This window comes from Anguilla rostrata, chromosome 14 (genome assembly GCF_018555375.3).
Source record: "Anguilla rostrata isolate EN2019 chromosome 14, ASM1855537v3, whole genome shotgun sequence".
Lineage (NCBI taxonomy): Eukaryota > Metazoa > Chordata > Actinopteri > Anguilliformes > Anguillidae > Anguilla > Anguilla rostrata.
The window spans coordinates 25,704,753-25,730,152 of record NC_057946.1 but is presented as its reverse complement, the minus strand read 5'-3'; the positions used below and the strand labels follow the sequence as shown (position 1 = coordinate 25,730,152).

The window sequence follows — 25,400 nt, the reverse complement described above, 5'->3', positions numbered from 1 at the left end:
ACTGACTGTAACTGTAAAAGTATGTTCCCAGAAATATTCTCAAAAGCACTGACAGAATTGTGATTTCTTTTCTGAATGCTTTACATCATTACGCTGGTGTATGGCTTCACAATCTCCCATCTTCAAAGCAAAAAAACAACAACAAAAAAAGACAGGGAAAAAGAGTTCTAAATGTAAAAAGCTTTTCAGCTGAAGGAACACCATGCTTTTAGTAACCATGGAGATGGCAAATGAGTATTTCACGTTGGACAAAAGTGGCCAGCTTTTTCTTTTAAAGGGGAGCGAACACAGGAGAGTTAAAAACCGGCACTGAAACATCCCTTCACCCCTCCATCTATCACTCTAAGGAATTATCTTAAATGTTATATTCATTTTCGCTATGGTTTGAGACAGGGGAGCAGGTCCAAATGAGTCAAACAGTTCTGAGTGCTGTTAGATGCTCTGCACTTTAATTCATCAATTAGTATTACTCTAAGCCAACGTGCAGGGCCACAGTGACACTGCGGGCACTAGATTGTTATTAAAACCCTATCGGTTAGACAGAGAGACTCTGAAAAAAAAGAAGAGTGGTTTGATGAAGACCGCGGAAATATCCGGAAACAATTAAGACAACTACCCAATCAAAAACCGTCAAACCACTTAACACAGAATTGCAACAAAATTATGTTGAAAGCCCAAGATTACAAATAGACCCTAAAAGAAAAGAAATGAAAACATCAGAATGAAAAAGGACAAGAACCTGAGGATTCAATCGACGGAAATCAGTTCAGGGAGAGATGGAAAAATATGAGCTAAACAAAAAACAGAAAATTTGGCCTTACAAAATGGCAACACTTGGAGAAACAATTTTGAAAAACTATTAGCAAACTTCACCAAATAGTCTAAATTATGAACAAAAACAAATTCACAAAAAGTTGTGAATCCTTAAAGCAATGATAAATCATATGATATATTTTTTTAAATAATTAGAAAATGCCATTAAAAACTAAAACCTGGAAAAGACACAGCATCCCTGAGCTGTGACAGGCCCTGCTCAAATTGTTTAATCTTGTTCTCCAAGCTGGCTTCTTTCCTGATATCTGGAATCAGGGGTTTATTCCCCCAATTTACAAGAGTAGTGACAAAGTTGACCCTAATAACTACTGAAGCATCTGTGTGAGCAGTAATCTGGGGAAGGTTTTCTGCAGCATTATCAATGGCAGAATGCTGGCCTTCCTTATCGAACACAATCTCTTCAGCAAGAACAAATTGGCTTTCTACCATACCACCGCACGACTGATCACATTTACATCCTACAAACCGTAATCAATCAACATGTCCACCAAGAAAGCAAAGGTCACATTTTTTGCATTCTTCATTGAGTTTAATATACCTTTTTTTATTCTATTCAGCAATTCTATTTTTCAGGGATGCAGCTTGTTGCTAACTCTTTTTAATACCTATATTAATGAGTTAGTGGTGCTGTTGGAACCATCTACAACCCCTAGCCAAACCCCAAACAACAAGGAAGTTAAATCCATGCTCTGCGCAGATGATCTGGTGATGCTGTCACCCACAGAACAAGTGCAACAGCAACCTCAGTATCTGCTAGAGAAACACTGTCAGAACTGGGCCCTGTCAATAAACTTTAAAAAATTGAAAATTATTTTACAAAAGAAACCCAGATGTCAGGAAACCAGACTTGTGTTCACTCTAGGAAACATTGCACTAGAGCACTCCCTGTTCTATGATTAATTGGGGCTCAAAATAATTGCCTCAGGGGACTTCGGTCTGGCAGTAAAAAAAAAAGAAAATAAAAATAAAAAAAGCCTTTTATGCAATTAGAAGTAAATTTCACTAAATAGACATACCAATCAGAATTTGGCATAAAAACCTTGATAATATAATCCAACCAATTGCCTTATATGGAAGTGAAGTATGAGGCCCACTCAGTCATCATGACTACACCAAGTGGGACAAGCATCCTGTAGATGCCTTGTATGCAGAAGTTTAAAGAATGATAATAAACATCCAAAGAAAAACACCCGCCAAGTGCCAACACATGCAGAATTAGGCTGATAACTATTGATAATTAACATTAAAAATAGAGCACTGAAATTTTGGATGCATCTCAAATCAAGTCCCCAAGACATACTGCAATTTAAAGTGCTGAAAACTGATTTACAATCAGAAATTTACAATTTTCAATCACAAATAATTTAACAAACAAAAGATGCCTATCTGCAATATTGGAATAACCAAATCAAAACAAAACAAACTTAATTGCTACTTGGACCTAAATCATGAATACAATTTGGCAGAGTATCTCTTCACTGTCATACTGAAATATGAAGCAGAGACAAATACCAACCAAGTACAGGCTCAGTGACCATACCTCAGCAATTGAAAAAGGAAGACACAAAAAACACGAGGAACCCAAAGAGAAATGCATATGTGGTTACTGCAAGACAGGAGAGGTAGAGACAGAGATGCAATTTCTTCTGTATTTTGAAAAATATTCACATATAATCAAATTTCAAAACAAGTTTCCCTCCCTTACAAATGAACAAATGAGCGGCAAGTTCTCACAGTATGTTCTGGCCTGTCACAACATAAAGGACAGTGAGTAACAATAAAGGGCCATTATATGTGAACAATATATAATAATAATGTATTATAATGATAAATCAAGTAATATTAAATAGTTCATAAATGTAATATTACTGTCATTAATGCCGTTATTGATGCAATTTTTTTTACTTGTATTATTACTATGATTGTTAATGCTCTGCTTTTGCAATTTGCATTTTGCAATATGTCATGCCATTAAAGCTTTTGAATTTAAATTTGACAGAGAGAGAGAGAGAAAAGACTGCTGAAATACTGTGACTTGGACTCCATAAACTGACCATACACTGTCTTTTGGAAGGAAGACGTTCATTGCTATCATTTCTAATAGAGAAAAAGAAAAAAGAGGGGAATATAAAAACTGTGTTTTTCCATCAAGCAGAGCACTTGGAACAGGCTGACTTTCAGATTGCCTTTTCCAGTGCTGATTAAAGTATGCTAAGTGGCTCTCTCAGACCAAAGGGCTGTCTCTCCTTCATGCTCATCTTCAGATCAATAACATTAGAATTCTTATTTTAGAACTTTTAAAACGCTTATATTACAGGGTTCATTTCACAATGCCTCTTCCGATGCCAATTTTAGAATACGTTTTTGAACGTATTAATTGAAGTTCAAATTTTATTTTAATTCTATTTTTTCTTTAATAGTTCAAAATGCATAAGTGTTGTTTTCAACAGGTACACCAATCTAAATAATAAGGAATATCTTATTACACACACATGCTGTCACACACACATGCATGCTTGTGTGTGCAAATGCACGCACACATTCACACACATAAATGGACACATCCACTCCTGATCGTAGTGTTGCCAGCACAAGCTGAAAATGACCAACATAACTAAAGGGGAAGGTCAAAGCAGCACATCTCATTTTTGAAGACCGCACAGACACTTTTTTATTCTTTCTTTAAAGTATTCATTTAGCCACAAGAGTAAGATGGCTTCCTATTTCAAATTCATGAAAAGGAGAATTGTAAAAAAAATTCCTTTTGATGTAAAGTATATTGCATTTAAACATGAGAGCTAGAGGTCTGGTGTGTCTGTTGTCTCTCTCCCTCTCCCTCTCCCTCTCCCTCTCCCTCTCTCTCTCTCTCTCTCTCTCTCTCTCTCTCTCTCTAATCTGGCACCTCGGGACAGATGGATGGCACCTGGCATTTGGTGTGGTATGATGTAAAGGACTGCAACCCTGCTATTGACCAGCCAGAAAGAGCAGCAGGTTTCAGTGCAATCTTTTCCTTTTTAAGAACACTGGACAGTTCACCTTTCTCATGTGTTTTTTAAATCTTTCTTGAAACACGGGGAAAGCAGAGGGGGTTACAGGTAGGGATGGGAGGTGCAATGGTGGAGTATCAAACCCCCCAAGCACGAGGGGTCGTCAGTCGGTCAATCGGTCGTACCGCACAGTATGCTCATTTTACCGTAATCTTTGTTGTTTGGTTTATACCAGCAGAATGTAGTTGTACAGACACAAGCTGATTTTAATAACAATTTGACTGACACCTCACATTGGACATGCTGACCCAAATAGATTAAAAAGCCAAACTGCATTTCTGCCAAATATCGAAAATACAGTCATCAAAGAATATGGACGGAGACAGGAGCTTTTACAAGGGAAATCCATTTCCATAACAATTATGGAATACTCAATAACCCTGAACATACCTGCACACACACACGCACACACACTCACTCACTCACTCACACTCCCACACACACATGTACACACACATCAACCCCCATTCATACCCACACACATATACTCTCTGACACTCCCACACACTCGCACAGACACTCACACACAGAGAGACACACACATGCACACTCACACAGGCACATGCACACACGAATACACAGACACACACACACACAAACGGACGCACGCACGAGCACACACACACACCCACGCCGAAGTGGTGCCATAGAGGTTAAAGTCTTTAATTTTACATTATATTCCCTCATTGTATCACGGTGGAGCTGCCAATCACAGCAGCGCCCCCTCCCAGAGAATACCGATTAGCAGGAGGAGATAATCTCTGATGTGTGGCACGGCCCCAAAGAGAGGGAGACAGAGGGACTGACGGGGGGTGGAGGGGAGGTGGGCGGGCGGAGAGGGAGGGACGTTGTAATCTTAAAAAGATTAAACTGTGAATGTGCTTTTAAAGAGACTCGCTCTCTTTAAGCCCCATACATCAATCACCGGCCCTAATCGCCAGAAACAAAATGCCGTGAATTTAACCAATCGGAGCGCTCACAACGTCCCTGCTCAAACCTGGCGCCAACCCGAGGTATCTCTGTCCTTTACAGAGATGCAGATGTACGTGTATCCATGGTGACCCACTTCACAGACAGGATTTAATGAGCTATAATGCTAATGTTGAACTTTTGGATTATGACGTAACAGACCCTAACACTTCTTCCGCACAGCAGAAACATGGGACGTTCTTTATCAAACCATCACAGATGCATTTGGATATTTTCCATTAGAAAAAATTGTTTGTTTCACTCAATTAGTTTGATTTGACGTATTTAAAGTAAGGATCTGTCCATGTATTTGAGTGAATGTTTTATGAAGTTCACCAAAAATTACAGGGGTGTGCATTGGGTTGGGCAGACAGACTGGTCAGAAAATAAAAAAACTTTGGACATCGCATTATTTTTAAACCGTACATTCCAAATAAATTTGGCAACTAGCAAGACACCTGTTATTCTATTTTAATTGTACATTATAACTGACGATCGATACATGGAAACATTGCGATTAGAGTTCATATCTCAACCTACCCCCTCTGTACAGTTTGTCACTTTTGATTCACACAAACACAAACTTCAGTGATTCACTAGCCGGCTGATCATTTCGCTGTCTCTCAACATTCCCATCACGCAAACAAAAAGTTGTTATTTCAATACTAATGAAATAAAATGTGTGGCCAACATTTTATTGCATTTGTATTGCATTTCAATATTGAATTTATTTATTAGAGAAAAGCAGTAACGTGTCAGTTGTTTTGCACTGGTAGCTTTGAGGTTGACTATAGGATCATCAACATTTAAGCATTTAGGGAGTATCATTCTTTCTGTAGTATTTTCATTCAGTGTGTCAGCCAGCAGTGTGAGGGCAGGTGTCAATCAACCTGTTTCTAGGCAGCAGTAAAGGCTATTTGTCCGTTTAATTGACTTAATAGGCAGATCGGACAGGTCCGTTCTCAACCTGTACTCAACGCAAAAATTCATTCGAACCAAAATGTTTCACAAATGTAAGGCCAAACGGCTAGCTTTTAAAGAACACATTTAAATTATCAGTGTGTGAACAGAGCAACAGAATACGCTTGGCATTTCAACAAGTGTCTTCACAAAAGACTCAATTAAAGGTTTGCCTTTCAATTTGATCCAAGTTTATTTAACTTTTTTGTGTTTCGAATGGATTCCAATCAAATTACTTTCAGCCCCTAATTGGACGATTTTGATGTCTTTTTCGGTGCCCGGTCGCTCCTAATTGTTGGTCCATCATTACCGCAGTATCCAGTGGCCTTAATTCGAGAGAGCGCAGACAAGCTTGCGTATTCCTAATCCAAGGGACAAAATGCAATGTTTTGTAACACGAAACACCTCATTAAGAGCCAGGCAGGAGTAGGCCAACAGTCGGGAAATGCAACAGGAGAGATGTTGACCACTTACCTGAGTCTTCTCTACGCTACCTCTCCTAGTGCGTTCCCTTTGCCACTGCCCTGAGTGAAGAGGGAACAGAAGAACCTGTCACAAAAAAACCCGTCCATTAGCACCTCAGGCTAGGCTGTCTGCAGTTCATAATTGCGTTCTTCTTTATTCTTTGTTCTTCTAGAACATTTGAGCACCTGCTACATTTTTTCCCCCCTCCTCATTCACAATGAGCTTCTCACTTCTCTCTGCACTGAATTCATAATGTTTTATTTGACCCCGGCTCAGATTAAACGTAACCACAATACGGCATATTTCTATTTTTCTTAAAAATAAGCGACGGTACGCTTTTCTCATCTGAGCAACTCCCAAAACAATAATGTTGTCCACACTTCTTAATAATGCAATACTTGCCAAAGTACACTGTGATTAACTTAGTTACATGCTGAGCCAGTGCATTTTAAAAACATCACAGGAAACATTTGCTTACATAGTGCACGTGGATACGTAATTGTCTGCCGTTGTTAGTCACTCAGGATAAGAGTGTCTTCAAAATGAATAGGGTAGAAAAATCAAAAGGATCTTACAAGGGAACAAAGTCAAAGGGAGCTGGCCACAGTGCACTTAAGCATGCTTCTACCTTCGCTGGACACAAACACAATGAATAATAGCATTCTTTCTTTTTTTTTGTTACATAATTGAGCGGAATCAAAGTAGAGTTCTGTTTTCTTTTGCACGAGGAGCGGAGCAGAAAGGTTTTAGTTCAGTGCTGGCTTCCTCTGTTTCTGGCTCTCCTAAATTGCGAGTAAGATCAATTGCTACAAATTGTGTAGCTGGACATGAAAAGAAAAACCTCTACAAAGAAGAGACGTAACAACCCCCTGTCCCCCCCGTACGCCCCCTGCCCCCCCCCCCCCCCAGGTAACCACTATCCCCTCTCTCTGTGCCTCACTATGTGTTCCGTATCGTCTGTGATCTGAATCAAATCAGTTTCCGAACACTTAAGATTCCGTCCCTGACATTTAGAATTTTTTGAAGTGCGACAACCGGAGCGCAATTTATGTTGAAACGCGTCTTCCCGGAGCGACCTCTTCCCCACGTCGCCCACCGCCAGAGCCGGTCACCAGTAGTGTCCACTCCACGCCATCACGCCGCCGTCGATCGGCACACAAGAGCCGTAATGGAGGCGCTCAGATTATGTAAAGAGCCGCGGTATTGCGTTCCCCTCTCTGCCGTTTAAAAAATAAATAAATAAAGATTTTTTTTAAAATAAGGACTTCAGACGGCGACGGGGGTCCATCGAGCCCCGGGCACGAGGACGGAGCGAAGCGGGCAATCAGCGGCCCGCAATCGAACAATCAGCGGACGGCGGGGCCCGGTGCGTGGGGCCCGGGGAGCCGAGGAGCTGGAGTGGCCCTCGAGAAATCACAACACCCTCATTAACGGGGCCCTCGCCGATCGCCCCCGGCGACCGCGTGGGGGGGGGGTTCTGATTACGGACCGGCGGAACGGGAGAGCACAATCACGGCTGCCATCGTGGGGGGGGGTGGGGGAGGGGGGGCTCTGCGTTTCTGATGACTCACAGGCGGCCTCTCCTCTGGCACGCAATCATCATCGCCGCGGAGAGAGAGAGAGACGGGAACAAAGGGATAGGATAATGACAGAGAGAGGGGACACGTGCGCATTCCAGGGGGGCAATTAGACGCGAGCGGGCGGGGGGGCGAGGGGTATGAGGGGGTGTGCTTTTATAACACGCAGCAGCTGGGTAAGGAGGAGGTTCAGTCAGTGTGTGGGAGGAGCTTCGGTGGGGGTAAACCCGCCCCTGTTGTGGATAAAAGTGTAAAGACTGCAGTGTGTAGTCCATATGTTCCAGCAGTGTACACATCCGTCAGGGGACCCTGTGACTCCTCACACATTTTGGGGAAGAACTGAAGAAACTGAGATGACATTTCCAGACTCCTGAGCACCATTATCCCTGCTTCCTACCCCCCCCCCCCCCCCGCCTCACAGAACATCCTGTGTTTTTATCCCTCAGTACACTTTCCTTCCTAAAAGGCGTCTTTGGTTGTGCAGGACCCGGGTAGCCCTATGCTCGCAGATGCAGGTGTGTGGGACAGAGAGAAGAGTGTTTCCCTAGAGTAGCCCTGACAGCCAGCAGCTCCAAACACCCCCCCCCCCCACCCCCAACTCCAGCCAGACACAGCCCATTCAACAAATCATTCATCATTCATCATCTTTTCGAGCAGGGAAAGTAGCTTGAGGCTAGGCACAGAGCTGACTCCATCCCACCCCCGCCCCCCCCACTCAGCAGCACACCATTCAACAATTTCCTCAAGCTTCTGAGTCTTTTCCGGTGCAGGAGAGGACAGCAGGCTCGAGCCCCCAGCGCACAGGGCTGGGCACGGACCGGTTCCCTGCTGACCGCACAGGGCAGCACAGCGCCGGGGACCCTGAGCGTGCGGCTGCGTGACGCAGCTCACTTAAGCCTCACAGCCGGAGGCCGGGGCGCGTCGCTTAAACTATCACCGATTAATGCGCTGATTCAATTCCCGCTTGCTCCGATTCGCGAGCGCGAGCGGTGATTCGATCAGATAATCTGGGATTGAATCATCTCGGATAACTGCTCGCACCCGCTCGGCTATTAAGGGGAGATTAATTGCGCGCCAGAAACAGGATCGCGCTCCGTATGTAGACACAAAGGAGACATTTAAATATATATATTTCCATTTACTGACATCCAATATATATCCAATATATTTCTTAATTTGACATTTAGAATCTAAAATCTATTTTTATTTATATTTAATGCTCTATATTTGGAGTGTCTGTATATATTAAATAATATTTAATAAATCTATTATTCAAAGTATTACAGTACATCTTTCAAAATATGCCAATGTGTTTTATGTGTTTTTGTTTTATAAGGAAGAAAAGATACAGGAAGAGCTCACGTGACTACACAGAGCATATATCTGGGCCTAAGTCAATGTTCCTGACAGCAAACCTGTTCCAGTAATTTAAGAGATTCAGTTTCAGAAATAACTGCCATTGATCCCACAGCCTCTGACTAGTGTTTATTGAGCCTGCTAACCATGCTAATTAGAGTTGGCCATAGCTCTTCTCTCCCATTCCAAAGCAAACGGTCGTTGGAGGAGATCATATAGGAAATGATCGATAATCAATGCAGCCAATATGGGTTATCGGCAAGCAAACTAGCAAATATCAACAGATTTGTAAAAGCAAATAATTTGATCTGACAAACTTGCTCAATCAATCACTTGTGATTGAGTAGCTAGCTTGAGTAGCTAGCTCCGTAGCTCAGTCATTGATTTCAATTAAATGTCATGGATTCATTTATTTTTATTTTATGATTCATTATTGTTAAACACAGCTATTTATTGTTTGAATTGGTAGTGTCATCAGAATAAAAGAAACCAGTTTTATTTAACCATTTCAGTTCTCTGAGCATATTTCTGTAAGGTACTATTTTTATCCATTATAAAGACATGATATGTCCTATTGACGTGACTCTATGACGTGGCTACTTCATGCAACCTATCCTTGTAATAGAAGATTACATACCTTAGCTGATACTGGAGATATACTCAAGTGAACACATCTTTTTCGTAAGCGATAACAATTTTTTCCTCCTATAATAGGGCCTACCTACTAATCCATATCATATCCAGGCTTGATATTATAAGCTTGACAGTTCCTGATAAGGACAAGTCTTGTGAACAAAATGAAGGTTGCTTGAGGGGTTATCTATTGGATAAACCCATTTAATCTGTGAAAAGCTGATGGTTGTGAAAAAATGTCAAAATCACCTTAGCGCTCAAATAGTTAAGTATGCATGGGCCAGGATAAGTGTTCAGCTACATAAAATGTGGGCCTCTCTTTACTTTTACTGAACAATTATTGTGTTCTTAACACCAGCCAGATAACATCTGTTGTGGTGAGCACTTAGGGGTTGATATCTGCTCTTGCCATCTGGAGAATATGAACCTTGCGTCTGGGCCTGGTTTTTTTTTTTTTTTTTTTGTTGGTGTGCGCAGGATCTGACGTGTTTGTCTTCCAGCTCATCTGACATTTTTATATTTTATTTTTGGAGTATTCATCTGTCTTTTTGGTTTTTGAACTTTGGTCTTGGTTTTCTTGGGAAAATCAAGCTGTGGTTTGGTATTTTCCTTCATTCATTTCTTTTGTGACTGTAACCTGTCCATGTCTCCAACACCTGTTGTTTAAAGTGGTTGAACCTATGTATTCTGATTTGATGTTGATTTGATTTGATGTTGCATTTAAATACACATTAAATTAAACAACGCGGAAGGTTAAACGAGGGTGTTAACCCTTAAAATCGCTGGATTTAGAACTGAAATATATTTCACTCAATCCCTCACTGTCTGAACGAACACAACAGTGGGGCTTTAAATTTACGGCTTATTCCGGAAGGAAAACCGCAAGACCACCGTGGAACGCTTCTCCTGTACCACTCTAATCTGACTGTCACACCGTCAAAGCGCTCTGACACCTCAATGCGGCTTTCTCAAAATCAAACCCGACACCAGGAAAGATATTTTCTTTTGGAACCCCCCTGAAAGGGACAATGCAGCGAGATTCTCTCATTCGGCGGCTAATCGGTTGTGAATGGCGGGTCCTGTCGGTTGAGCGGCCGTTGTGCCGCGCCGGCGTTCCGACGAGCGCCGGAGATTAGCGCTAGCGGAGAGCCGTGGAGCGAGACGGGTCCCGTCGCCGCGGGCGATGACAGCCGGGCCCCCGTGACTGACAGGCGGCTCAATAACGATGGCGCGAGTGAGGGGGGGGGCGGCGAAGACGAAGACGAACGAGACAATCACGCCTCGTCTTTAAGCGAAGGGCCCTTATGCCGGATGACACCATTAATATTTACGAGCCGCCGTCGTCCCGCCCGCGTCCGCGCGTTGCCCGGTAACAGCGCGCGAATGCGAGTGGGGCGGCGAAGGTGACTTTCCGCACGCGCTCAGAAACCATTAGCGCCCGAGACGCCTCCCGGCTCCCGCTCCAGCCTGCATTCAGAGACGCCAGAGCATATAAAGCTACAGGCCCTCCGTCACAGACCAGGGAAAGCTGCCAGACTGAATAAAAGAATAAAAAACAGATAGAGACCAGACCTGCGTCAAATATTATATAATAATATTTGTTTTGGATTCAAATACTTTTCTGTGCTCTGTTGATCTTGCCTGGTGTAATTGAGCCCGCCAATATGACCAGAAGGCGGGGTTTGCACTTTTTGAGAGTATTTCATTGGTTCCAATACATCAGACAAGATCAGTAAAGCATAGAAAAGTATTTGAATCCAAAACAAATACGTATTTGACCCAGGTCTGTGAGAGACAGATGTGAGCGAGAAATATTACCTTCAATATAATATCACTTGATGATATGTGCGTATGAGTCTTATAACGGTTACATATTTATATGAATTGTAATGTAACTAAAGCAAGATAAACACAGCCATGCAAACTGTCGCTGCTGCAGCACTGCCATCTTCCTTCATGGCTAATGAAAAGAACCTGGGAGGAGGGCAGGGCTTATTAACAGTGCAATTCACAGAGCAGTCATAACCGCGCGCGATAACTGACTCCATCAAACCCCGCCCGCACTAATAGGGGTAATTACCATGAACTGCTTTAACTAATCACTCCTCCACCCCGCTGGGCCTTCACTGAGTCGACTGCGGCAGAGAGCCCCCTCCTCCTGAACAGACTCAGCCATAAACTACTTCAAATGCAGTTTAATATCCCAGCCACTTGGTTATGGTGTCAGGATGATATGACAACCCTGGGGCCCAATTACCCATTTATGGGAAAATGACTACTCACTGTAATCCTTCCGATCATAGTGCAAAAGATACTATGCTGATTGGCTGACTGATTGACTTTTTAAAAAAAAAACAACTTAGTCTTTTATGTATCATATATGATGTCAAAAAAACAGTTTCGAGTCTGCATGCTGCTTTGTGTAACTGAATTGTTTACTCTTCAAATAACATAGCACAGTTTAATAATAACTAATGACTGTAGAGTTCTTGTGATTAATTTTAGTTATCATTTTAACTATCAGCATAGTTAATAATAATATGATGAAGAGGGAATAATAAGAAATAAGAAAGAAGAATGAAGAAGAAAGAAAAAAAAAGAACTTGCAGCAGCTACAGGAATAAAACTCACACACATGCACATGCACACTGTAGCCTGCAGCATCTACAGAAGCAGAAACACAGAACAGAAAAGCCACTTTCTGTGCAGATGGCCAAAGAAGTCACCACAGCTGAGAATCTGTGGCTGACAGACAGAAGAATATTAACAGCATGAGGCCACCAACAGATGAAGATAAGAGAACAAAAAATGTCTTTGGAGAAGTTTATGTATTTTACCGGACACACACGCTTACGTACACACACGCGCACGCGCACGCGCACGCGCACGCGCACGCACACACGCACACACGCACACACGCACACACCCACACACGCACACACACACACACACACACACACACACACACACACACACACACACGAACACGCACACGCACACACACACGCACACGCACACACACACACACACGCACACACACCACACACACACACACACACGCACACGCTTACGCACACACACGCTTACGCACACACGCACACACCCACCCACACAGGGTTCATGATTTCGCAGACAACGCCGCGCTGGTCTTATTGTGTTTCAGACAGAGCGACGGCAGCGCTAGACTCCGTCCCATTAAAAACCCGTCCGGCACTGCCCAGATACCAGCAGCCTCGGCCAGGAAGAGGCGCAAGGAAATTACATTAGCTGCAATGGAACCTCGGAGTTCAAGCATTCACTGATCTTGTCTGAAGACACGAGGCAAAATAAATCAAAATGGAAAGATAGGGCCGGCGGGGGTGGCTATCGACAGTGTTTCAGCTTTCTGCGCGCCCCAGCTCAACAGCAAGACCAGTCTGATCTTGTCTGCAAATATGGAACACAGCTACGGGATAAAGAAGAAATGAATGAAACTGATAAGGCTGGGCAGGTGGAGGGCAGGGTGCGGGGGTGGGGGGAGGGGGAGTACTGAAACACACTTCAGTCGCACTTGTTAGAAAATCACCACATTTACACAAAATCCAGTTTAGGACAGCCACCGATAGCCCCCGATGGAAACAACTGTATCGAGTCTCATTTTCAGGCCAAAGCCGTGGGCATCTGGTTTCAATTCAGCGATGAGGTTCAAGGGGGGAACATTTTGTCAAAATCAATTTTTTGATAAATCTGGTGAAATGTTCGGTAAACGTAAATTGCCCATCACGAGCTGGAATGAGCGCGGCGTGCGAACAGATTCAGAGTAACGCTGGCACACAGCCCAGGATCTGTCAGCAGAGAGCTGAACACCCTGGTGCAGCAGAAATTGGTTCCCCTTATTCAGCCTGTTGTGGGGGTTTGATTTACCCAAGGGCCCGGTTTTACCAGCTAGCAGGTGTGGGTTTACACAAATCCACACGCGCAGTCCGCTGTGTGCAAAGATATCACATATAAATGTGCAGATGGTGCGCGTATCTGGATGGGGGCACATGCTCTAAAGTGTTCTGGGTGGGGGCTGGAGGTGGTGGGGGTGTTAGAGGGGGAATAGGTGGGTGTTATACGCTGGGGAGGTGCTGGGTTGCGGTAGGAAATAGGTGTGCGTTCAGGGGAGGACAGGAAGACGAAGGGCGTCTCTCCGTGATTGGCTGATCAAGAAAGGGTGTCTCTCCGTGATTGGCTGATCAGGAGAAGCCCGTCTCCCTGTGATTTGCTGACTGGGAGAGGCTCGGCACCACACGAGGTGGGGCAGCTGCGTTGCACTTAAGGCTTGGAGAGCGATTGCCGTGTCACTGGAAATGACTTGCAAAAACTCTGCTGCTTAAAGGCAGTACTGCGGGGGGGGAAATAACATGCTAATGGGCTCTGGTCTCGACACTAGCCAGCTTCCATATCCATCTCAGTAGTTTTATCAGGAGCATAGCGTTCGGCTCCACACACTTAGGAGGTTAAAACAAGCACCACATTAGGGGGGCGTCCTTTACATTATCTCTGCTGTAGCCCAGCAGTTTATTCTGTTGTTATTCAGCTGTAAAATGCATCAGTCTTTTGTGAAACTAAACGGCTCGCATAAGTGCTTCAGACGCTTCTTTGTGATATCGTGTCACGCGCGCAGTAGGTTGAGCGGGGCGTCGCGGGGGAAAACAATCTCGGGTGGCGGGCATCGCCGTTATTGCAGCGCGAGCTCATATCCTTCTCCACACCTCTGCGATTACCCGATATGACACATCGGGCCTGTCGGGGCGCCTGCGAGCGGAGCAGCCGCTGCGTAAACTGCGCTGAATGTCTGAAATACGCACGGCGCGTACAGCGTCTGCAAATCAGCCACAGGAGAACCTCTCTGATTTCAATCAGGAGTCAGACACAAAGATTGTTCTAAACCAAGAACAGTATTGACTCGGATAAATCTGATAAGTCAATCACAAAGATATCAATGAGGTAAATATGCATATGTATGATTTATGAGCAAGCTTGGGCAGATCACTGTGATTGATTTATCATATACGGTTCAATGCAAATGTATTGGGACAGCGACACAGGGCCAACAGACCAATGCAGATGTTCCACACACATACACCAGACAGCACCACCACAACAGACCCAGAGAGACACACAGGGCCTACAGCCCAACACACGCATTCCAAACACCTACAGTACACCAGATAGCCCTGGGCGTGTCAAAGTGTTCCTGAGCAGGACACCTAACCCCTAATCGCTCCCAACGAGCTGATCGGCGCCTTGCATGTCAAGTGAATGAATGGGTGAATGAGAGCTTTGGATATATAAATATATAGATAAAAGTGCTGTACAAATGCAGTCCGTTTACCATTTACCATAGCAGGGCTGAGGAAATGATGCAAGCTCCCACTTCCTGAAACATGCTAATGGAAAGACAGGTAAGCAGACCAGGTATCTGAAGACTGTTCGGTCCCGAGGGACCCTTCTTTTTTAAAACATGCTCTCTGGGTGCTCTATTTTTTCATGGTTTGAGCTTCCTTTTATGAAATCTTGCCAACTGCCAAGTGCTTCAGGAAGCTGAGATGTAACCTTTCCGTTCTTTCCAAATGCATCAGAAATCATAAAGATCCCTCATACGGTTTGAATTTGTGCTCTGGTATTAAACTGTCACAGAAGCTAAAGATAAATAGAAAAAAAAACAAAAAACTGAATATACTGGGTGAAAGACCCAAGTGAACTGAAGGAGGTTTTAGTGGTAATTTTCAAACTTCAAAGTCCCATTCTTTATCAGAAAGGTCTTAAATGACTTCCTGGAATGAGAAATAGACAATTATGCGACTACGAAGTCCAATTTCAACGAACTCAACAATGTGCAAGGGTTCAGATGAAATTCTCTAAATTACTTTTTAAAAAGCTATAAATTTGCAAGCAATTACTTCTTGGTTTGACAGAGCAATACGTTTTAGTTGGTTGAGATGAATAATGAGATTTCTGAAATGATGAGTCGCTTTGTTAATGCGTTTTTTTCCCCAACAGTGTAGTATCTCACCACAAATATTTAAAGTCTGAAAGATGGCATCAAGTAACATCACACACTTAGTGTTTTATTGCAAAAACTATTTGTTGTGAGATTTTATTTAAATATACAGGAATTACAGGGCAGCATATTAGTTTATGAACCAATAGTTTACTTAATATGGACATTTGAAATATTAAACAACTACCCAACTCAACGGCTTAAACATTGATAAGACCACAGCACGGAAACTGCCCTGGTTCAAGAAGAAAATGAATTGCTAATAAATGCTGATTCCAACACATATTCTATTCTGGATCTTTTAGACCTTGCTGCAGCTTTTGACACCATTGATCATGTAATCATTTGATCGTGATCTTAATGGAAAGAACCTGGGGTTGATTAATACAGAGTATGGGGTTGGTTCAATTCCTATATGTCTGGTAGATGATTTGCAGTGGGAGTGGGTGAATGCGTCATCTGTTACTTCTATTACTTGTGGAGTCCCCCATGGATCTATTACCTGTGGAGTCCCCCATGGATCTATCTTAGGGCCAATTTATATGCTGCCCATAGCAAATTGTTTTGTAAGCATGATATCTCCTTGCATTGCTATGCAGATGCTACCCAATTTGTCAGCAAAAACTGGTGATACAAGTGAAATATCTGCTCTCTATAACTGTTTATCGATGGCAGAATTTCCTCCAGCTAAATTCTGATAAGACTTAAGTTCCATAATCTGTGCCCTAAGCAGAGGTCTCATTTGATTTGCGCAGAGCTGGACACTTTAATCCCAAATGCTAAATCTGAAGTTAAAAAACATTGTATTATTTTCAATCGTAATCTCACTTTTGATAAACAAAGCTAGCAGACATCCCAGACATGTTATTATCACCATAAACATTTCACAAATAGTGTTTTGAACATTAAGTATGAAATATACTATATAAATAAAGCAGTACTGGTAGTATTAGGTTGAAAAATATAATAATATCACACAAATATAAATGTCACCCATACAAATTGTCTTCCTTTTTCAGTTGCTATGAGGTAGGGAAAATGTCAAAGCAACACAGAAACCGTCGTTCATACATTTCAAAGTTCGCTAGCAGCACAACCACAGCCACCTGACCGATTGTATTTAATCAGACGAGAGCCCGTTTTTCTTCACGTCACAACCGACAGGCAGCACGGGAGCCTTAATCAAAAGGCATCAGCTCGACTGAAATGAAGTTCATATCAAAGCGGCCTTTTAATAGCAGCCGTCTGGCAGCCCTGAAGATAATTATCCCCATTATTTTAATGATGCGGGGCCTAATGAAAAGCTAATGAAAAGCAGTTTTTTAGCATGCTTGTTTGGCTCGCAGGATCAGCTCTGCAGAACACAAAGCCTGTTCCCAGTGCGCACAGAGACATGCCCAAAATTTGTAAATAACAAATTGCATATATATATAAATATATGTATTTATATTTATATATACATACATGAAGTGATAACCCAAGAAAGATGGGAAACAGGCCACCGAATAGCCCAGCGAGTTTACGCTCAGAGATTTATTAACACACAGCTCACTGTGGCGCTGTCGCAGGTGGACAGGCGCGGCGGAAAACAAATCGGAGGAAGTTCAGGCCGCCATAAAACAGGACGTTAATAATGCAAGATGAGATCTCCCCCCCAAGCCTAAAACGGTTAAAGCACTGAGAGACAGGCTAGGGAAATAGGAAAACATGTTCCTCGCGGCAAAAACAAGCAAATCACCATATCGACGAAAGCAACAGGAGCCAAGATGGCTGGTCCTGGGTGACTGCCTCTGAGCTTCCTTTACTCCAGCGCATTGGTTTGTGTTATAAGCCTGCCAGCTCATCTCTTCCTTTAGCGTAGACCATAAACTACTGCAGACAAGCATGACCTGACTTAGTGGAGGGCAAGTGGCACTTCTCCAAAAGGTTAAAGGTCAAAGGTATCTTACCATTTCAAACCCCATTAAAGCTCAGTAGCCTTACTGGTCACAGGAGGAATTCTTTTTAAAAAAAGGATCAAACTTGATGAATGGCGCCAAGTTGTAGAATGTGGATTATGTCTTTTTTTTCTTTTCCGAGCTGCGTTCAGTGGTCAGAGACAAAACGCAGGACCATAAAGGATGCGATAGACCGCTCTGGCACCGAACCGCCGTGCGTTTGCGCTGAACGCTTAACGTTCCTCAAGGTCCACAGACAGCATTGAATAACGTTGAACTGAATAACGTGGGCAGCATTGAATTAGAATAACGTGGGCAATAGCTCAAAAATGTCAAATTACATTTGATCTCTAATAAAATACCTGTCTACATTTTACTGCACACATAAGGCTTTTTTAAATACCTGTCTAAATTTTCCCTGTACATTCTGAGCTACCCTATTCTCCATCTTTGGGGCTGCTGGGTACCCCAAAAAGCGACTCACGCAGGTCAGGAAGCGAGCACCGCGGTCTCGGATCTGGCCCGTGCTGGTGCCAACTGCTAACAGCTTTTTTTGCTGTATGAAATATGATTCTGAGTTCTAACCTGGTCATCAATTAACACACAGGCCTCTACTCTTGGGACTTATGGGTTAATGATCTTTAGTGATAAACACACATACACTTCACGCAATGGTCTTGGATATTCCAAGTCACGGATATTCCAAGGTCTTTATTTATTTTTATTTTTTTTACCAGGATCAACAATTCCATCAAATAAATGAAAAATCTTTTGCGTCTGTGACGTAAGTGATGTAAGCCAGACTTATCTTTTTTTAGAGGCAAAATCAAAATTCTTTTTCCGTGCGATGTAACAATTCATTTCCTTAAAGGTTACCATTTCAACGAAGATAACTGATATACAAATCATATTCATCTCAACGCTAGGGCAGCTATGCCTACCTAGCTAGCTACCCCTGAATGAGAATAAGTCATTCAAAGACAAGCAGCCAGAAATAGATAGCTGATGTTGGGCAGCTTCCTCTCACGTCTGAAATGGAACACCTGTAGCCTTCCTTTTGAAGTACAGAGGTCAGGATCGAGATCAGAACAGGAAGTTGTGAGTGTGTGTGTGTGTGTGTGTGTGTCTGTGTCTGTGTCTGTGCGAGCATGCTTGCGCTCATACGTGTGTGTGCGTGTGTGTGTGTATGTGTGTGTGTGCGTGTGTGTGCGTGTGTGTGTGAGGCTGTAGCCACAGGATGCAGTGACAGCGGGGGCTATGACAACGCCCTATGACAGACAGGACCAGGAAGTGATAATGTACACAGGGCTGGAGTGCTGTATGTGTGCGTGAGTCTACGCGCGTGACCTCCATTGAAAGCCTCTATCAGCCTGACAGACACATATCAGCTCACCGGGGGAAAAATAACCATGTTCAGGGAAAGGAATTTAGGAAAGAAGCAGGTGACACAGTCGGAATAATATAACCAAGGTGGGTCTTGGAGGGTGGGCGGCATCTCAAATCAGGAAATGAACTTGGGTTCCTCTGAACAGAGGCACATCTGCCACAAGTCTTTCTCATTCCCTCGCTCCCTGTCGTCAGGACTGTATTTCCATAATTCTTCATGCTCAACAAACAGCTCACAAACCACGTTGTATTAGCACCGTTTTGCAGACGATCTCGTACAGAGCGATGTACATTTGCATTGTATAATTGGAGATTTTACATCACTGGTAAAAACAGAATAGGTAAATGGAGGAGAGAGCTGCAGCAGAATGTGGGGACAGCACTAAAGCCTGCAGCAGAAGCCGGGCTGAACGGGTGTGGAGTGACAGACAGATTCTTCCGAAGCAGAGGAAGAATCTCCTCGCCCAGCGCGCCACCGTGATGTTCTCTGCGTTTTTTTAAAGATTTATCTAGCACCTCTCTGAGGGAACCGCTGTTCCCCGAAGCCCCAAAACGGTGGTGTTGCCAGGGGTGAGAGCGGGACTTGTGGATGTCAGCCACTTCCTCCTGACGGCAGATGGCAAAGTCCTCCGCAGAGGAAGTGATAGAGGAGGGAACGGGCTGAGAAGGGGAGGGAGGTGGGGAACAGCTTGCAAGGCTCAGAACCAAGCTTCGAAAAACTAATAAAACTTTACTCGCATAGTGAACTGCTTACAAAAGTTCCACGGCAAGCCAGTTCACACATCATCAACTCACACTTCACGCAATATCAACTCTGTATCAGTTTTAAAAATTCGGTAAAACATCCGTGACGATACCAACAGTAAAAGAGGGCAGTGAGAAGGGGGAAAAATAAATGGTCTCAAAGAAAGATGAAAGTGATTCGTAAAAGCAAGGCAAAAAAAAAAGGTCGTTTAAACCATGTTCAATGCCTTGTAGCTTTGCACATGATATCCACTGTCCCCGTCCTTGGAAAGTGGTTACCCGGGGAAACAAAAACTTCCTGGCACACAAGATGGTCTCGGAACAGATTATGCGCAGCGCCTGGGTGACCAGCCCATTTATGCAATCTGTCAGGACAGATTTCGCGATTGACAGCATCACAATTCGCACTCAGATCTAAAGGATCTAAGGCAGGCATTTGCGTCAAGGCAGAGTCTAAGATCGTTCACAACTTTAACTGGGGCCGTCTGGGCAGTGCTCGGCACAAAATCCAGACTGGAGTTTCTCAGAAATATTATTACAGTTAAATAAGCCAAGTCATTCAGCTGAAAAAGGACAGCCTTCTTTAGAACTTTACTTAGAACGGTTGTTACAAATTGGTCTGTAATTACGAATTACTGAAGAACTCCGCCACCTCATTCTTAAGGGGAGGGTTATAAAATGGCGGTTTTAAGTGTAAATGGGAAACAGCCTGTCTGCAGGGAGAGGTTGACGCAGAGCCAGGAACGTCTCCTGATACACAAATATTCATTTTAAAAATGGTGATTTGATAAAAAAAATTAAAAAAAGTTGACCTCCGTGGAGGTGATAGCTGATGAAAATGAAGAGAGCAGGGCCTGGCAGGTGGAGTGGGCAGCAGCGGCCCTGGATATTCACCATGGGTATTCAGCATTTCCTCTGCACTGGCTGTAGCCCGGTCCTGCCAGACTGTGGAGTGCGTGTGTGTGTGTGGGGGGGGGTCAAAACAGTCTGGAAACAAGAGAGGGAAGCAGGAGACATGGGTTCAAGAAAGAGAGAGAAAAGGAGAGAGGATGTGCCATAGCATCTGTGTAGAGATGAGGAAGAGGGAGGCAGTAGTTTTGGAGGACAGGGTGGAGGGTGAGAGGTCTGCTTACAGCAGACAGGGGCAGTGGGCATGGGTTTTGGGGTGTTAAGTCGGAGGAGAAAACGAAAGTCTCATAACATTCAGACTTCATTTCCGAAGCCCCAACCAAAATCAATCACGGTCATTCATTTTTACTTCACAGGTTCAAAGACCAGATCCAAAGACAATGTTTAGATGATCATGAGAGGCCCCCATGTAAATGGCAGGTATCGTTTCCCTGTATCAAACGGAGTTAAAATAAGGACGGTTCTTTAGCATGGTCCCAGTAGCAGCCCGCGTTCAGTCCTAAAACCTCCATACTCAATTCTCCCAGAACTCCTGGTTTGTGTCAGAGAGAGAGAGAGAGAGAGCACGGCTCCTTGAAAGGTTCATCAGCAAAGCCTGCCTTAATTATACACTGCGCTAAATTGCCATTGACAGGCTCAACCATGTGCAAGATTGCCATTGGTGAGTTGAATATTAGGTGTTGGATTACCGGCGGGGAGTTCACTTCAGAGATGACACATTATAATACAGAGGCTTCTGTAATTTAACACACCTGACTGCACTGTGGCTCCACATAGCGCTGTTCTAATTATGGACCATCCTGGGGAGATTACTCTCGCACCAACAAACTCTGCAAAGGGGGTGCCGCACTGAGAGTGTTCACCCATATACTCACCCACTGATACTCACCCACTGATATTCACCCGGGTGCTGCACATGGGATATTCACCCGGTGCTGCACATGGGATATTCACCCGGGTGCTACACATGGGATATTCACCCGGGTGCAGTACTGATGATACTCACCCAGGTGCTGCTCAGAGGTTTTGTTGTTAAGAGTCTGGAGTCCCTCAATATATTCTGCAAATCTTTGTGCTGGATCCCATCCAAATTATGGGAAGTCAAACATAAACGAGTAAAACTCATTTGAGAAAATGGATGCTTCATTAAACTAGAAACGTGACATTGTTGCAACCTTCATCAGAAGTGATGTTAATAAAGTTAAGATAATAAAGCGTTTATTTTATAGAGAATGACACCATTATGACCATATTTTATAGCAGCGTGTTCTCTTTGAATTTTGATTGATTGAGAACATACTGGCTCTCGTTTGTCAAAATTCAGTGGCACTTATGATTTCACTTTTTTAGGAGAAGACAACTAAGTGTGAATGTCAGCAGTTTTTTATTTTTCCCATTGTGAGTGTAGACAGGGTTCCATAGGATTGCCATGGGCGCGGTTTACGTATCCGGTCATGGCCATCGTCCCAGGCGTTGCCATGGGCAACGTGACGGGCACGGTCACGGGCACAGCCACATGGAAACTATGATGTAGTTCAAGAGGTCCCAGATGAGGTCCAAGAACAGAAAGATACTTACAAAATATTCATTTCATAATCTGCAGAATAATCTAGCACATCCAATAATAATAAAATGAAATAGCAAATTAAATAACCATACCCCCCCTCCCCTCCCCTCCCCTCCCCTCTCCCCCCGTCATGCTAATAAATACACATGTCTCCTGTGAGGATTATACTAATGCAGATTGCGCAGCCCATTTCCCTCAGCGACCACGGGGGGGGTAGAGGTGACTCCAATGTCGATGGTCAGACCCGATCGCAGGCCCAGCTGAAACTCAGCCACGGCCATTATCGGGTCTGATAAGCCACACAGCCAGTAATTAAGCTCAACGAAGCGCGCCGCTTGCAAAGGTTAGCCCAAGGTCTGACAGATTGGCAGGCTCCTCAGTCCCCTTGCTTACCACAGTTTGACACATTTTGCATGGCCGAGCGCGAGAGTGGCAGCGTTTAGCATCTTAAGAAGTTCCTCACAACCCCCCCCCCCCCAACCCCCAACCCCCCGTCTTAACCACGATGGCAGTTGACACACTGAGGTACCGCCCTCACCACAGTGCATTCGGAGAAAAGAGGAAGCAGCCAGGAGCAAAAGACTCGCCAAAAATGCCACCTCAGAGGGCATTGCCCTCTCACGCACACAGAAATATGTGCAGACTCACATCTATTCAGTACCTTACCTTTCAGGCAGCAATGTCTGCACACAAGAACACCGCTGACATTCACAGCCATGCAGTGCCACCTATTGGGGAGTCGGAATACTGCAGCTGAATTCCAGTTTCCAAGACTTCCAGTCCACAATAAATAAACAGTGCTTGTTCTACCAGTGAGGCATTCTTATTATCCATCCATCCATTATGTATACCCGCTTATCCTGGTCAGGGTCGTGGGGGGTGCTGGAGCCTACACCAGTGTGCACTGGGCGAGAGGCAGGATTACACACTGGACAGGCCGCCAATCTATCGCAGGGCGCACACACCATTCACTCACACACTCATACCTACGGACAATTTAGAGACTCCATGTCTTTAGACTGTGGGAGGAAACCGGAGTACCCGGAGGAAATCCACGCAAACATGGGGAGAACATGCAAACTCCACACAGAAAGGCCCAAGCCGAGACTCGAACCCACAACCTTCTTGCTGTGAGGAATACGGTGCTACCCACTACACCACTGTGCTATTATTATCATTATCAGCCATTTTATAAAGTTTCTCCCTTGGGACTATTAGTAGAGATTAATTTATGTTTGTTACACATTCAGTAAAGTCTGTTCTCTTCCTGTTCCTGGTCTTTGAAGTACCCGTGTCCAACGCATGCCATTTCAGAAATATGCTCTTGTTATAATCAAGCAAAACCTGCTGTTGCTCAGATACATGCATAAATGCAATAGAATATTAGAAATGTCAACTGTTGATAAAACATAATAGATATATTTGCACCCCCGTGACTCTGACCAGGATAAGCGGGTATAGATAATGGAAGGATGTATGCACAATTTTTACATTAAATGAGCAGAGCAAGGCATGTCATTTACAATTAACTATAAATGTTTCAACAGCTGTAAAATCCACAAATCACAACAACAACAATATATGGGTAAACATGCAACATTCATTAAGAAATTCATGAATATTGAATGTTTACCAATATAATGATAATGACGGGAATAAATGGAAATTATGACCGTAATTAAGATGACAGATGTGTACAAAATAAAGGAATCATAAAGTAACGCAATTAGTCTCTCCTGCTTTTATATTCCCCTTGGGTGATGTGTGATGTGAGCATATTAACCTGGACTATGAGTGTTTGCACACACACACACACACACACACGCACACATATACACACACGCATATACATACACACACGTACAGACACATATCCACACACACTCAGACACACGCACACATATACACGCACACACACACACACACCGGAAATAAGCAATAGCAAGAAAATAAATAGTGGGGGAAGACTGTTCCAGAAGCAAGAAGACAAGTCTAAAGTGCTAAATGAGACTGGAAACTAATAAAAAAAAGTGTGTGGAGCTGTAACAAGAGAACAGAGAGCTACAGACACTTCACTTCCACCCCGGACCCAATTATGCTGCAAACTAGAAAGACAAGACTGGAAAATGTCCAACACAACCCAGTGCGCCCCAGCAGAAAGGCACTAAGGAGGGCTCTTTGGTCGCTGAGTAAAGAGACACTTGAAGGCTGCATTGTAGATCCCTCCTTCACATTCTTCTTTCCTCATCAGCGCAGTCTAACTCTCAGGCCAAACCAAACCAAACCTTGTATCACTCTGGTTGTTTGGTCAATCCACCGTGTGGGCATGAATGCGGCTTCGGGGTTCTAGCATATGGCTAATGTCCATAGTGCAGGAACAAACTGCTCAAAAATCTAGAGATACCCCTACACGGGGTAGAAAAAAAAACACCCTAGGGTAGGGCAAAACACAACTATGTGGTGACTCGCTTCATTGATGAATATGATGACTTTGGCAGCAAAATCTTTTTTTTAACAATTCATGCATTCCACAAAGAGGATGTGTCAAAGATATGAAAAAAAAAAAGTTGTGGTTTGTTCTACCCCGAGCAGGGGTATTTGAAAAGCTAAGGCCCTCTTTGAGGGTTTATTCCTGCACTATACAGATGAATCCCATTCTCTGCACTCATGCACTCAAAGGAGCGTTCCAGTCAAGTCTTGTGTAGACTTCCTGCGCCCTCTACCAATCCTTCAAAGCCCGCATCTTTGCAGACTTACAGATCGACGGAATTACCCGAATTTCAGTTCAGGGCAATGACGTACCTGGCATTTCTTGTAGATACGCGAGGAGTATAATTTGCTCATTAAAAACTACGAAAACATCCTCTTTCTTTCTGTGATGGACCGAATTGGTTAAAGGCACGAGTATATCCGCGTATTTTACTCGTGTTTGTTACCAGCAGCAACCACCCGCTAATTTCTGAAACTTCAAACACGTGTTAGGCTACT

The 25,400-nt window shown here is 43.7% G+C and overlaps 1 long non-coding RNA gene across 1 annotated transcript; it reads right to left on the bottom strand.

The window, feature by feature from the left end:
- Positions 1 to 5,729: 5,729 nt before the first annotated feature.
- On the bottom strand, positions 5,730 to 25,352 carry LOC135239376 (uncharacterized). The gene is made up of 3 exons (XR_010325358.1): positions 25,215 to 25,352; positions 6,285 to 6,359; positions 5,730 to 6,172 (listed from the first exon to the last, which is right to left on the bottom strand). It is a non-coding gene; the product is annotated as an uncharacterized LOC135239376 (long non-coding RNA).
- Positions 25,353 to 25,400: the final 48 nt, after the last annotated feature.